This window comes from Mustelus asterias, chromosome 13 (genome assembly GCF_964213995.1).
Source record: "Mustelus asterias chromosome 13, sMusAst1.hap1.1, whole genome shotgun sequence".
NCBI classification, from domain to species: Eukaryota; Metazoa; Chordata; class Chondrichthyes; order Carcharhiniformes; family Triakidae; genus Mustelus; species Mustelus asterias.
Window position 1 is genome coordinate 17646468 of NC_135813.1, and position 15214 is coordinate 17661681.

General features: G+C 46.3%; 1 protein-coding gene across 4 annotated transcripts in view; it reads right to left on the reverse strand.

The window, feature by feature from the left end:
* ralgps1 (Ral GEF with PH domain and SH3 binding motif 1) overlaps positions 1-15214 on the reverse strand; it is a 758896-nt gene that overhangs the window by 620365 nt on the left and 123317 nt on the right. For all 4 annotated transcript variants that reach the window (XM_078226428.1, XM_078226430.1, XM_078226431.1 and 1 more), the window contains one exon: positions 8341-8451. The gene's annotated coding sequence lies outside the window, so the exon portion shown is untranslated. The remainder of the gene's footprint in view (positions 1-8340; positions 8452-15214) is intronic.

The window sequence follows — 15214 nt, forward strand, 5'->3', positions numbered from 1 at the left end:
GCTGCAATTTGCAGCTTTCCAATTTTATAAAGTGCCCAAGAGATCCAAAGGGCCGAGCACTGTATGATACCTGGTCCAGCAATCACACGTAAGTAACACTCCATATGGAGCCAATTCCCAAGTGGCGAGAGACATGTTCCCCAAAGGCACCGAGGATCCCCACTCAGAAGCTACAGTGGAATTCAATCCGTAGCAAAAGCAGCAGTATTTACATTCTGACAGAACACAGTTTAATTTGAGCTGTAGGTGTTGGAACAATTTAATGCTTTAAATGTCTAAAGTTTTGGTCATCCATCCTCTGAAGATACAAAGACATTCATACATAGCTTAAAGAAAATAAAAATCGAACAAATGGAATTACTCCTGTAGGGAACTTTCACTAAAACAGAAACATGGATAGCTTGTGGCATTAAAGCGACTTGTGCTAAAGGGATCTAAATTCTGAGTGTTGAGTTCCAATAAGCGCAGTGAGTTGAAAGAGTTATCCACATGGAAAACAGCACAGACTGCAAGTGTTTTTTTTAAGTTTAGATATTAAGTTTATTTATTTGTCACGAGTCGGCTTACATTAACACTGCAATGAAGTTGCTGTGAAAATCCCCTAGTCGCCACACTCCGGCGCCTGTTCGGGTACACCGAGAGAGAATTTAGCATGGCCAATGCACCTAACCAGCACGTCTTTCAGACTGTGGGAGGAAACCGGAGCACCCGGAGGAAACCCACGCAGACACGGGGAGAACGTGAAAACTCCACACAGACAGTGACCCAAGCCAGGAATCGAACCCGACTCCCTGGCGCTGTGAGGCAGCAGTGCTGACCACTGTCACCCAAACTGCACAAGGTTAAAGTGCACAATATTAGCAAGACAATGTTTTTAAAAAATGGGCATATCAGCTTTTACGACTTGCTAAGCAGGATATATTTAGGACATGCTTAGGAAGCGTTTACGAGTTATTTTAAAATCTTCTATTGCTTCCAGCTTTTTTAGATGAGACATCCCTGTAATTAGGAGTCTTTTGGCAGACGCACTACGTAATGGGATATAAACCCAGCCTCACAAGCAGGCTGAACAGATAGCAACATTGAATGATCAAGTGTCGGGAAGGAAAGGATGGGAGAACCAGGCAGTCAGAGCTAGACACTGGAGAAAAAAATAGAATCTGGCGAAAGAAATGTGATTTACATCAGAGCTAAATTCCTTGGACACACACGGCTTTCCCGTGGAATAGTCAAAACTTTTTCCAGACGGGTTTAGAGAAATTCCCCACTGATACACAATTACATTTGGTCAGGAAAAGGGAAAGGAGTGTGAAAAAAACCCTGCAATTATTCAACGCTCCTGACAGTTGGATCCATGGTTCGATATCAACAGTTCGAACATATGTACAAGAGCAGTTCAAGATCCACAGGAAGCAGCAGACACTGGAGGCCGGGATTAAAAGCAACTTAATCAATTCTGTAATGCACCAACAGATTGAGAATGCACCCCGTGAGGCCACGGTGCAGGTGCTGGAGAGGAAGTGCAAACCTTATGTCATTTCTACGCTGGGATGTCCTCAGCAACAAGTTTTCAGGGACAGAAACAACTCGGCGACCTTTGACAGCCGCACACTGACATCACTACACACACACACACAGGCGACACCACACACGCACACACACAGGCGACACCACACACGCACGCGGCACTACACACACACACGCGGCACTACACACACACACGCGGCACTACACACACACACACACACAGGTGGCACTACACACACACAGCACTACACACACACACACACAGCACTACACACACACACACGGCACTACACACACACAGGCGGCACTACACACACACACACACACACACAGGCGACACTACACACGCACACACACAGGCGACACTACACACGCACACACACAGGCGACACTACACAGCAAATTCAGCTGAGAAACTACTGCAGAGTGCATTCGATTATGGAATATGCACTACTTCACCTGGGCTACTTTTAGGGGAAGCACAAACCTTGGCAGTTAACACATTTTCCAAGTTATTAAATCTGAACAAAAATATTATTTTCTGTACAATTAACAAAAATAGTTATTGGAAGCTCCTTTCTCGCAGCTCAAGTCCCTGCCCAGTTTCTTCTCCTGTCCCGGGTGTTGGCCTAATTTACCGTCTACATTCACGCAAAAGTCCAATGTGTAGGGCAATTTCTTTAGGCCAAAGGTCGTGGGGGATCAACTTTTAGAAGGACAATTTTTTGGTGGGGTTGACATTCGAGTTTGATTCAGGCCCAACAGGAGTCCAAAAAAAATTAAAGCAAAATACTGCGGGTGCTGGAATCCAAAACAAAAACAGAAAATGCTGGAAAGTCTCAGCAGGTCTGAGAGCATCTGTGGAGAGAGAATAGAGCCAACGTTTCATCCAGATTTGAACTGTTGGCTCTATTCTCTCTCCAAGAAAAATTGCCGCAATGGAATGAAATAAAAACCAACAAGAGTAAAGAATCAGTAACAATTATCCAATGTTCATTTATTTTATGTGGAGATGCCGGCGTTGAACAGGGGTGGGCACAGTAAGAAGCCTGACAACATCAGGTTAAAGTCCAACATGTTTCATACAGTGCAGAAGGAGGCCATTATGTCTATCGAGTCTGCACCGACCACAATCCCACCCAGACCCTATCTCCATAACCCCATGCATTTGCCCTAGCTAGCCCCGCCCTGACACTAAGGGGGCAATTTAGCATGGCCGATCCACCTAACCTGCACATCTTTGGGCTGTGGGAGGAAACCGGAGCACCCGGCGGAAACCCACGCAAACACGGGAAGAACGTGCAGACTCCACACAGACAGACAGTGACCCGAGCCGGGATTCGAACCTGGGACCCTGGCGCTGAGAGGCAGCGGTGCTAACCACTGTGTCACCGTGCCGCAATGGAATGTAGCACTGCCCTTTCATCTGATGAAGGAGCAGCGCTCCAAAAGCTCATGATTCCAAATAAACCTGTTGGACTTTAATCTTTTTCATTTATAACATTACAAACTGCATACATTTCATCCATATTCATTATCTGACATTTATTCATTCCCATTGGTATTTATACACTTACAATGGAATCATTAACAGTTCGGGGATCATATTTTTGTTTGGAAATTTTAATCCCAGTGAGGAGTATGAAAAATTATAGTTTCTTAAGGCCCTAGAATCACGGAGTGAACTTGTTTTGAGAGATGAACTTTTACCCAAGTATATATAGTATTCAATGAATAGCTGAGTCCCTGGCCAAGGCTTAGACTATCTTCAAATTTAATTCCTGCACAGGATAAAGTCCCACTGAGGGCAGGCGAAGTGTTGGCCTCAGTTGCTTTTCTGAAATTTTCTTTAGACATGTTGAGTAGCTCCATAAGAAAGTTGCACGTGTCCAAGGAATGAGTGTGGAGGCAAATCGCATTTCTTTAGCCATATTCCTTTTCGTAGTGTCCAGCTCCAAAACAGTCCGCCTCTCCCATCCGTTACAACCCAACAATTAATCATACTCATTCTGCTGGACTTTCAGTCTGCTCGTTGGGACGGGTTCCTCCCCCATTTTGTCATGTGCCTGCCAAATAATTCTAATTACAAGGATGCCTCATCTAAAAAGGCTGGACGTCTTAAGATGATTCAGAAATAACGAGTAACCACTTCCTCAGCATGTTATAAATGTAACTTATGAAAATATATCTTATTCAGGAACCAAATAGGGCGGCACAGTGGTTAGCACTGCTGCCTCACAGCACCAGGGACCCGGGTTTGATTCCTGGCCTTGGGTCACTGTCTGTGCGGAGTCTGCACACTCTCCCCATGTCTGCGTGGGTTTCCTCCGGGTGGTCCGGTTTCCTCCCACAGTCCGAAAGATGTGCTGGTTAGATGCATTGACCATGCTAAATTCTCCCTCAGTGTACCTAAGGGATCCTGTGTATGCGTAGCCCTGTTAGATTCAGTCAAAGCAAAGACTTAATTTTAAGATGTTTCTGCCCATGTACAATTGCATTTAAATGCTAGACTGTAGGGGTTAACTAACTCTGCTAAGCTGAACAATTAGAGCTAACTTGACTACACGTAGAATCAGAAGACATGACGGGTTAGCTAAAATTGACTGCATTCCCGAAGGGTACACAATGCAGGCAAACAACAGTTTCCCACAGCAGCAGCTGAGAGGATTGGTTTTTTTTTTAAGATGGAGACAGTTTGCGAAAAACACTTCCAATAGTGAACCGGATGTTGTTTTTTTTTTAAAAACAACAATTCATAGAAGCATAGAATTGCTGCAGTGCAGAAGGAGGCCATTCGGTTGTTCCAGGTCATCGAGCCTGGACCGACAACCACAAGCGAGGCCAAAATGTTGCCCGATTTCCGCAAAGAAATTATATACAACTCTAGGGGCTCAAGGGATATGGGGGGAAAGGGAGGGATCAGAATTTGATGATCAGCCATGATCAAAATGAATGGCATAGCAGGCTCGAAGGGCTGAATGGCCTACTCCTCCTAGTTTCTATGTTTCAATTCCACCCAGGCCCTATCCCTGTAACCCCATGTACTTGCCCTGCTAACCTCCCTGAAACTAAGGGGCAATTTAGCATGCCCGATCAACCTAACCCACACATCTTAGATCGTAGAATCATAGAATCCTACAGTGCAGGAGGAGGCCATTCGGCCCATAGAGTCTGCACCGACCACAGTCCCACCCAGGCCCTATCTCCATAACCCCATGCATTTACCCGAGCTAGTCCCCTTGACGCTAAGGGGCAATTTCACATGGCTAATCCACCTAACCCACACATCTTTGGACTGTGGGAGGAAACCGGAGCACCCGGAGGAAACCCATGCAGACACAGGGAGAATGTGCAAACTCCACACAGACAGTGACCCAAGCCGGGAATTGAACCCGGGTCCCTGGCGCTGTGAGGCAGCCGTGCTAACCGTGCTGCCCATGATCATGATGACCATTACTCTGTATTAAAGATTTATCAATCAAGTTTAAATTCTACCAGCTGCTGTGGTGGGATTTGAACCCATGAGCCCAGAGCAGTTGCCTGGGCCTCTGGGTTACTAATCCACCGACATTACCATTACACCACTGTCTCTGTTGACAGCCAGATTGGTTGCAGTTATACCCTTGGGGGCACTGTGAACATTAAGCTACTCTGAAGCACCCAAAATAAGCATTCAGGTTGTCGTAATCTAACGTTAAACAGCCAGAGGCAAAATATACAAGCAGATATACACAACAATGACATGCATTGATATATACCTAGCAGCTTAAATGTAATAAAATCAGTCTACGTTGATTCACAGAATCAAACAACACCTGACATCGAGTCACCTAAAGAGGTATTCAGACAGGTGATCTGAAGGTCATTGATCAAAGAGGTAGATTGTGAAGGAGGGTCCGAGAGGAGGAAAGATGGGCAGAGAGGTTTGGGGAAGGACTTCCTGAATTTCGGGCTTTCACAAGTGAAGATACAGCCGCCAATAATGGAAATCCGGGATGCAGAAGAGGCCATGAGTGCAGATATCAGAGGGTTGTAGGGATGCAATCACACAGAAACATTTAAGAGGTTATAGGAAAGAGCTAGCTATTTAAAATTCACAAAAGCATAACTGCTGAATCAGTTTGTTTACCCGCTGTGTTTTCATCTTTTAAACTGCATAAACTGCTGGTTAGGCCACAGCTGGAATTGTGTACACAGATCTGGTCATCACATTACCAGGAAGAACATAATTGCTCTGGGGAGAGTGCAGAGATTTACAAGAATGTTGCCAGGGCTTATAAATTGCAGCTATGAGGAACTAGCATGGAATCCTACAGTGCAGAAGGAGGCCATTTGGCCCATCGAGCCTGCACCGACAACAATCCCACCCAGGTCCCATCCCCACTTCCCCACACATTTACCCTCCCAATCCCCCTGACACTAAGGGTCAATTTAGCGTGGCCAATCCACCTAACCCGCACATCTTTGGACTGTGGGAGGAAACCGGAGCACCCGGAGGAAACCCACGCAGACATGGGGAGAACATGCAAACTCCGCACAGACAGTGACCCGAGCCAGGAATCGAATCCGGGTCCCTGGCGCTGTGAAGCAGCAGTGCTAACCCGCTGTGCCGCCCTCTATTGGGTGGGCAGGGGTCATTTTCCTGAAAACAGAGGAGGTGTCTTCATTGAGGTGCACAAAATTATCAGGGTCTAGTTAGAGCAGACAAGGAAGACTTGCCAACAGATCTCCCTGTTAGAGGAAACAAGGGGCACAGATTTAAGGTGATTTATAGGATTAGGGGGGGTTTTTAGGAAAAACACTCTCACCCAGAGGGTGGCAGGTGACTGGAATTCGCTGCCTGGGTTAATCACCGAGGTAGAATCCCTCGACTCAATGGAAAGGTGTCTGGATCTGCATCCGAAGTGCTATAACCTGCAGGACTATGGACCGGGTGATGGAAGGTGTGATTAGAATGAGCAGCTAGTTTTTTTTTAAAGTTGCCGCAGGCACAATGGGCTGAATGGCCATTTTCTGTGCCATAAGTCTTCTACGGTTCTATCACTAGTGAATAAACAGAACGGCAAAGCAGTTGAACCTATGTTCTGTCAACGGAATCCTTCAAAGGAGGAGCCGGACAAAGATTTGCTACAAAACACACCGGAGATTATAGCAGTCGATATCACGTGAGCAAATGTAATACCGCGGGCGGCACGGTGACACAATGGTTAGCACTTCTGCCTCACACAGCCAGGAACCCGGGTTCAATTCCAGCCTCAGCTCACTGTGCAAACTCCGCACAGACAGACATTCTCCCCGTATCTGCGTGGGTTACCCATGGGTGCTCCGGTTTCCTCTCTCAGCCCAAAGATGTGCAGGTTAGGTTGATTGGCCATGCTAAATTAACCCCAGGGTCAGGAGGATCAGCAGGGTAAAAACGTGGGGTTACAGGAATGGGGCCTGGGTGGGATTGTGGTCGGTGCAGACTCGATGGGCTCGAATGGCCCCCTTCTGCACTGTAGGGATTCTATGAATACTTAATGGAATATCAATGATTCTTGTGCCAATGGGATGGGATGATGCAGCATTGTCCATGGAAGGAAGCAGGCTACTTTTCGATGGTGAAGTGGGGATGGAGATGTTGCAGAATTGCTTGTTTTTCAGTCGGACTAACTATTATTTACATCGTATTTTCCCTCAAGTTTGAAACGGAGGAGTAAATGGTCAGAATGGAAAACACAACTTGTGTTTCTCGAAGCAGGAGCTATAGGAATTTTACTATTCTGGAGAAAAAGAGTTCTACTGTGCACTGTTATTAACTAAATCATACAATGGATATCACCTCACAATTACTCCCAAATTTTCTTATTTATATCCTCTCCCCTCCTGAAGACGGTGACATATGATTGGATATAATTCCATGGGTGCCAGTTACTGCCAAGTACCCAGTCCAGATGCAGAGGGGGAGTCATAGGGGCGGCCTTTGATAATGCACCCAGCAATGATTACAGTTCAAAATCAAATTAACCTTCTGCAGTGGGTCAAATCATCCCAGTGCCTGGATTGCAAAGCATCTTCAATGACTGACCAACCATGTTGGATGTGACAACCCCATCATTCAAGACCAGCATGCTTTGCAGCCAGCCACGAGTTAGCATTATTTGGGAAATAAACTAGGCGTGGGGAGAAAAGCAGATGACAAAACTCAAAAGATTGGGAAATGTCAAAAGCACAGAACTACTATTTAAGATTTTTTTTTTTTTAAAAACTCATTCGTGGTAAATGGGCTGTCGCTGGCTGACCAGCATTTATTGCCCGTTCCTAGTTGCCTTTGAGAAGGTGGTGGTGAGCTGCCTTCTTGAATCGCTGCAGTCCATGTTCTGTGGGTTGACCCACAATGCTGTTAGGGAGGGAATTCCAGGATTTTGACCCAGCAACTGTGAAGGAACGGTGATATATTTGCCAGTCAGGATAGTGAGTGGCTTGGAGGGGAACTTGCAGGTGGTGGTGTTCCCATGTATCTGCTGCCCTTGTCCTAGATGGAGGTGGCTGTGGGTTTGGAAGGTGCAGTCTAAGGATCTTTGGTGAATTGCTGCAGTGCATCTTGTGGATAGTACACACTGCTGCTACTGAGCGTCGGTGGTGGAGGGAATGGATGTTTGTAGATGTGGAATATTAGAGGAAAAACTAATTTAGGCCCATAATAGAGCAGATTGTGTTCCTCCATATAAACACTGTCACTTTAAAACAAGAATAGACGAATAATACTTCATGCGTTTACCTGACAATTTTAGTCCTGTCAGTCTACTTCAGAATAGGCACATTGGCACTTACCCATATCCTTCTTCCAGTTTTGCTTTTTACATCTGTATGGTTGAGACAAACAGCGAGATGATGAGGGACTGTCACAGTCAGGTCCTGATTAGGTACAGTCTGCCCACAGCTCTGGAAATAGAACAGCACTGAATGTCATGCATTTTTTGGGTAGGTCTCAATGAATCCTGATTTCAATCTGTCATAAATACTCTCATTTCATTGACACTTTGCTTTGGAATGATGAAAGGTTCTCTCCGATTCAGCATTATTCTGTAACCATGACATCACAATAGTCTCCCAAAAGTTTTAGTCACTGTAATCTCAGGCCTACACCTCCCCATCATCGACACTGCTCACAACTGTTGACTTGATGCACTGATACCGAGCATGGCTTGCTACAAACTGTTATAAATTAGCCATACGGATTCCTTTTCGCCAACAGCGGGTTTGAGGATTTAGTGGACTAAAAACAGAAAATGCTGGAAAACCTCAGCAGGTCTGACAGCATCTGTGGAGAGATTTGAATTCGATTTGTCATATGTATTGGTATACACTGAAAAGTATTGTTTCTTGTGCGCTACACAGAAAGCATACCATTCATAGAGAAGGAAACAAGAGCATGCAGAATGTAGTGTTACAGTCATAGCTACATTCTGCACTCTTGCGTTTCCTTCTCCATGAATGGTATGCTTTGTCTGTATGGCACGCAAGAAACAATACTTTTCACTGTATGCTAATACGTATGACAATAATAAATCAAATTCAAATCTCTCCACAGGTGTTGTCAGACCTGCTGAGATTTTCCAGCATTATCTGTTTCTTTACCAAGTACCCATTGTAGAGAGAGAATAGAGCCAGCGCTTCAAAACATTGGCTCTATCCGCTCTTTGCAGATGCTGTCAGACCTGCTGAGATTTTCCAGCATATTTTGTTCTCGTTTCAGATTCCAGCATCTGCAATACTTTGCTTTTACAACAAGTACATGGTTTTGAGATGTGAAAAAGGATGACTTTTATTTTTATGAAAAATGTATTCAATAAGAGATCAGTTGCATTAATTAAATGAATGATGAATAGTTTGGTAACCAAAATAGTTAGCAGCCAAAACCTTTTGTGCCAATTTTTAAAAATTTTATAAAATCAATTCCTCTGCCGACCAGCTTTTATTTTCCCCAAATCATTTTGAAAATTTGCTCAGTGGAAATGACAACTCAAAGGTTGTTTAGAAGTTACAGCCTAGGGCTTTTGGCGAGGGCACATCTGGAGTACTGCATACAGTTACGTGCCAGAATTTTACAGGCATGCCCATCCGGGAATCGGGGCGGGTGAGGCTCACAGAACGGCATTCTTCTTTGGCCTCGGGTGGGATCTTATGAACCTTGGACAGGTGAGGCGGTAAAATTCCGGCTATGGCCTCCATATCCAAGAATGGATATATTTGCACCGGAGACGAGTGCAGGTTCACTCGCTCAGATGTCTATGAGAAGTTGAGTAAATTGGGTCTCGATGTTCTGGAGTTTAGAAACTCTCATTGAAACATACAAGCTTCTGGTGGGACTTGACAGGGTGGACAGAGAGGCCTTTTACCCCTGGCTGGGAAATCTAGAACACGGGGAGCGGGGACACAATCTCAGGATTAGAACCCATAGAATCCCTACAGTGCAGAAGGAGACCATCCGGCCCACCGAGTCTGCACCGACAACAATCTCAGCCAGGCTCCATTTCCTTAACCTCACGTATTTACCCTGCTAACCCCCCCTGACAGTAAGGGGCAATTTAGCATGGACAATCAACCTAGCCCCAGGTCCCTGACACTGTGTGGCAGCTGTGGCGCCCCCAATTGCCAGCAAAGACTAAGATGAGGAAAGGTTTCTGCGCTCAGAGGGTTCCTGAATCGCTGGAATTATCCACCCCAGATGGCTGCAGATGATGCAACATCTTAGATAAACAGATTTTCAGAATCTGGGGATATGGGGAGGGGTTGGGAAAGTGGGGCTGAGGCAGAGGGTCAGAGTGATTACATTGAATGGCGCATCAGGGTTTGAGGGGCCAAGGTCTACTCCGACTCCTATTACTTATGTCCTTGTATTAACGCATTTGCTTCAAAATGCAGAAAGGATCCGAGAGTAATCTGATAAGAGGAGATTCCATTTCCACAGAAGACTCAATATTAAAAGAAAGATATTGCTTTTGAAGTAGAGCTCACACAACTACCATAGAATAGAGGAAAGCTTCAATTCTATTGGTTGGCAATGCTCTTTCGAGCTCCTCACTCTGCTGCAACTACCTGAAGACTTGAGAAGATAGCACTATTATTATGCTCTTTGTGCCCAAGTGATTTGCTGAAATCTAATCAAATTTTGCAACATATTAAACTGGTTCAGAACGATACTACAAAATTAACTCTATCACTGTCAGGAAGATATAGGGGGCAATTCTCCCATCCCTTGGTGATGCTTTTGTAGCGCAGTGGGCCGGGAGATTTGAGGGGAGGCTGTTTTGCGGGCTCCCCACTGGGCGCCACGGCCTCCACGGTGCTCTGAGCGCCAGATTTCCAGCGCCATCAGCTCCATGCCAGATATTAGCGCAGAGCTCAATAATATAAATACTAATTTAAATACTATTTAAAAGCCATTAGCAGGCCTGGGACTGAAATCTCTGGGCCCACTAGTCTCTCCCTCCTCGCCAGGAGTGGTTCATTCCACTGGGGTTTATTTTAACTCCCCAGTTGCAGAGAGCGAGCAGCCGAACCCTGCTGGAGAGAAGGGGGGGGGGGACAATCGAGGCCCCCCAGAGAGTCAGCCATTGTAGGGGGTGCCCCCTGGGCATTGCCATCTTGGCAGTGCCAGCCAGGGCCCCCTGGCACTGCCCAAGGGGCAAAGCACCAATGCCCAGAGATCATTTTAGCACTGCCCACCAGGCATCAACAGGCAGTGCCAAGGGGACGGGGGGTGGTGGACGATCGGTGGGAGTGGGGGGTTCCCACTGCCACTCTTTGTCTGAGGGACAGAGGGAGTGAGTACAGTGATCGGACTGGCCATTGGGGTGGGGGGGGGGGGATAAAGGGGAAAGAGGTGAGGGAGTTCGAGGCTGGCCCAGACATGTTCGCATGGCCAGCAATGCGGGGGTCGTGGGGCTGACCAACGATCGGGAGGCCGGCAGCGCGGGGCTACAGCACATGTGCTAGTCTCGGCACCGGCAGATTGGAGCATGCGCAATGGCCCGCTCAGTGCTATTCTGCCGGCCTCTCCAGCAGGAATAGGCCCAACCCACCGATTTTGAGAATGATTTATGCTAGTGCACTCTCCAGTGTGCTTTTCCAATTCAGAGTCTCAACAAGTTGAGACATTTCCGATCCAGGCTGACAAGACAGGGCATGCAACCCTCTACCCTGCCTTGGGCCTGATCTACATGAGCCAAGCTGATTGGAGTAGGCAGACGTCTCCACCCCCCCAGGCTTGATCTCATTTGCATCTTAGCCATAAGGCCGAAATACCGCTTTTAAAAATTGCTTCATATGAAGCTTAAATGCAACCCAATGGCCACTACCAAGAGCAGCATCACCAGACCACACTTGATCTTAGCCAAAAGGCCGAGAATGCAGAGTGTGGGAGATTCAGTTTGAAACTCCCTCTGATAAAACCAGCGTGATTTACTCACGTTTTTACAAAAATTCGACACTTAGATGTTCTTTGGGAGAATCCCCCCAAAGATGACAGCCATTTAAATTTCCAGGTTACAGAATTTTGCAGGAAATGCAATACCAAGCCCTCAAAAATACACCATTGAATGTCATGTTTGCTGCCCTCAATTTATAAAATTATCTTGATCATCGACTCTATTTCACAGTTACCATTTCTTGGTTCATCAACAATAAACAAGGAGGAAATTGGTGGTGGCAAGTCACTGGCTGTGTGGAGTTTGCACGTTCTCCCCGTGTCTGCGTGGGTTTCCTCCAGGTGCTCCGGTTTCCTCCCACAGTCCAAAGATGTGCTGGTTAGGTGGATTGGCCGTGCTAAATTGCCCCAAAGTGTCGAGGGGAACTAGGTGAGGGTAAATGCATGGGGGCCTGGGTGGGATTGTGGTCGGTGCAGACTCAATAGGCCAAATGGCCTCCTTCTGCACTGTAGAATTCTATGATGATTCAATATCAGTAGATGTAAGTAATTTTGCCTTCTGACACCACCTCCCCCCCCCGCCCCATCCCCTCCCTCCCCTCAACTCTTGTTTTGCAAATATCCACAATTAGACATCACTTTTGCAAACTCACATCAGCTGATTAAGTCACTGTGATTCAGGTTATTGAGGTTAGTTCATCTGTTCAGATGAAGGTGGAGTTTATTCCCTAACCAAGGAGATGTTTTCTAAAACTTAAGATTTGTAACACCATGACACAATAAGAAGCCAACATGGTGCAGAATGGACTTGATCCAGCTTTTCCACATTACAAGCACTCAACACATTATGGCCAAACGGGCCACCAAAGATGGCAATAGCAAAGCATGATGGGATAGGATGGCCAAATGTGTGTAAAGACTCAGACAGACAGGCTGCAGCCCTCAATGGATATTGGACTGAGGCAAGCGGGCCGCAGCCTTGGGCATCAGGAAAACACAGGAAATAGGCCATCCCAGAGACAATGGACACCTCTAGTCAAACATACTGGTTTACCAGACGAAGGGGCACCTTAACCCCTTATTTGGGAGGGAGGTATGTGACGTACGTGCCTCCAGTGACATGGTCTCTTGGTACACCGTCTGAAATCGGCGTGGCAGCACCCGATTGGATTCCATCGGTCAGGGTGATCAAACCCTGATCAATTGATTAGGGCGGGTCCTCAATCACCACCAAAGGGCACAAAATAATCCAAGGGTAAAAGGTGCAACGCAACACACTGGCAGTGGTGACTCCAGCGACCTACCAACATGAAGGACGACCCTGGACCTCCAGAGGAGGAGGAAGAACAGACCAGACCAAGAAGAAGAGGATCAGACCAGACCAAAAACCGGACCATACCGAGGAGACTGCAGAGACCAACACGTGGATACAGGCCAATATCTGCTTGGGTACTTATAGTCACTCACAGTTAAATCCAGCGTTAAGTTTGAATCTTGACTGCTCCGTAAAAGTAACGACCGTAACTAACATTCATTCTGTGAATGAATAAACATTATTGTATTAATAAGAAGTCAGCTTGCAGTTCTTTGTCCAAGGGTTAAAGAACACAGCGCGGCAAGACACAACAGTCCATGGATTTCCATGCAAGATGAAAGCAGGAAAAGAGAAACACAAGCATTCGAAACGTAGCGACCAGAACTGATACACTAAAGATCAAAGAGAACACATACCACTCATTGAAATGTACAGGGTATCAGTTTTTAGCTGGAGCTAATCAAACCCAAACGCGATTGCAGATCAGTTCAAAAGTCCCTTTGGGGTCACTTGCTTTGACTGCTGCTTAGTGTCTGCTCGTCACTGTCCACCGTGAGACTGGTTTCATCCAATACTACTGGCCAAAACCCTGTCCCCGCAGGCTACACTTATACAACATCTGATATAATGTTGGAATTGTACAAAACTCTGGTGAGGCCACAACTGGAGTATTGTGCGCGGGTTTTGGTCACCAGATTACAGGAAGGACGTAATTGCTCTGGAGTGAGTGCAAAAGAGGTTTACAAGAATGTTGCCAGGACTAGAAAAGTGTAGCTATGAGGAGAGATTGGTTGGTTAGGGTTATTTTCCTTGGAACGAAGGCAGCTGAGGGGTGACTTGACAGAGGTATACAAAATTATGAGGGGAAAAGATAGAGCGGACAGGATAAAATGGTTTCCCTTAGTGGAGAATTCTAGATTCGAGATAAGTGGCAGTAGGCGTGGAGGGGACATGAGGAAGATTTTTTTTTTTATGCAGAGGATGGTGGATGTCTGGAATTCGAGTTGGTGGTGGCGGCGGCGGCGAACTTTAACTCTTGAAAGGTATCTGGATCTGCGCCTTAAGTGCTGTGAGCTACAGCACTATGGGGCCAGGTGTAGAAAGGTGGGATTAGAAAGGGCACCTTGGGCTGGCGTGGGCATGATGGGCCAAATGGCCGCCTTCTGTGCTGCAACTCTTCTATGGTTCTAACAGATTAATGCAGGCCATATATTTCAGGGAAACAGCACATCACAGGGCTGAGAGATCAGCATTGAAAAAGAGTCTTTGCTCCAATGAGGACCAGCATCCCATTGCCTTCTTGGCGCCAGGTTTGGGCATACTTTCTGAACTATGCTATTTCTATGTGAAATGCAAGAATTTGGTTTAAAGATTTTACTCTGTATTTCTAAGGCTACATGCGTATCGGATTTCCTACATTCACTTCCTCTATGAATTATCACCTTCCTCTTTATGCATTCTCTACCCATCAGCTTGTCTCCAGCAGGTTCAGTGATGCTTTGAGTCATTGCTATTTTTCTGCTATCTCCTGTCCCTCGAGCTTTTGTCACTTCCACACCCATTCTGTGCAAACATGCTTCACTCATGTTTACTTCCCATGAAGTGGTTAGCACTGCTGCCTCACAGCGCCAGGTACCCAGGTTCAATTCCGGCCTCGGGTCACTGTCTGTGTGGAGTTTGCACATTCTCCCCGTGTCTGCGTGGGTTTTCTCCGGGTGCTCCAGTTTCCTCCAAAGATGTGCAGGTTAGGCTGATTGACCATTGCCTCTTGGCGTCGGGGGGGATTGACAGGGTAAATGGGGTTACAGGGATAGAACTTGGATGGGACTGTTGTTGGTGCAGACTCGATGGGCCGAATGGCCACCTTCTGCACTGAAGGGATTCTATGCTCTATGTTCCAAGTAAAATCAAAGCAGAAGAAAACCAAAAAAGGTACTTAACAAAATGGGAATTCATTCCAA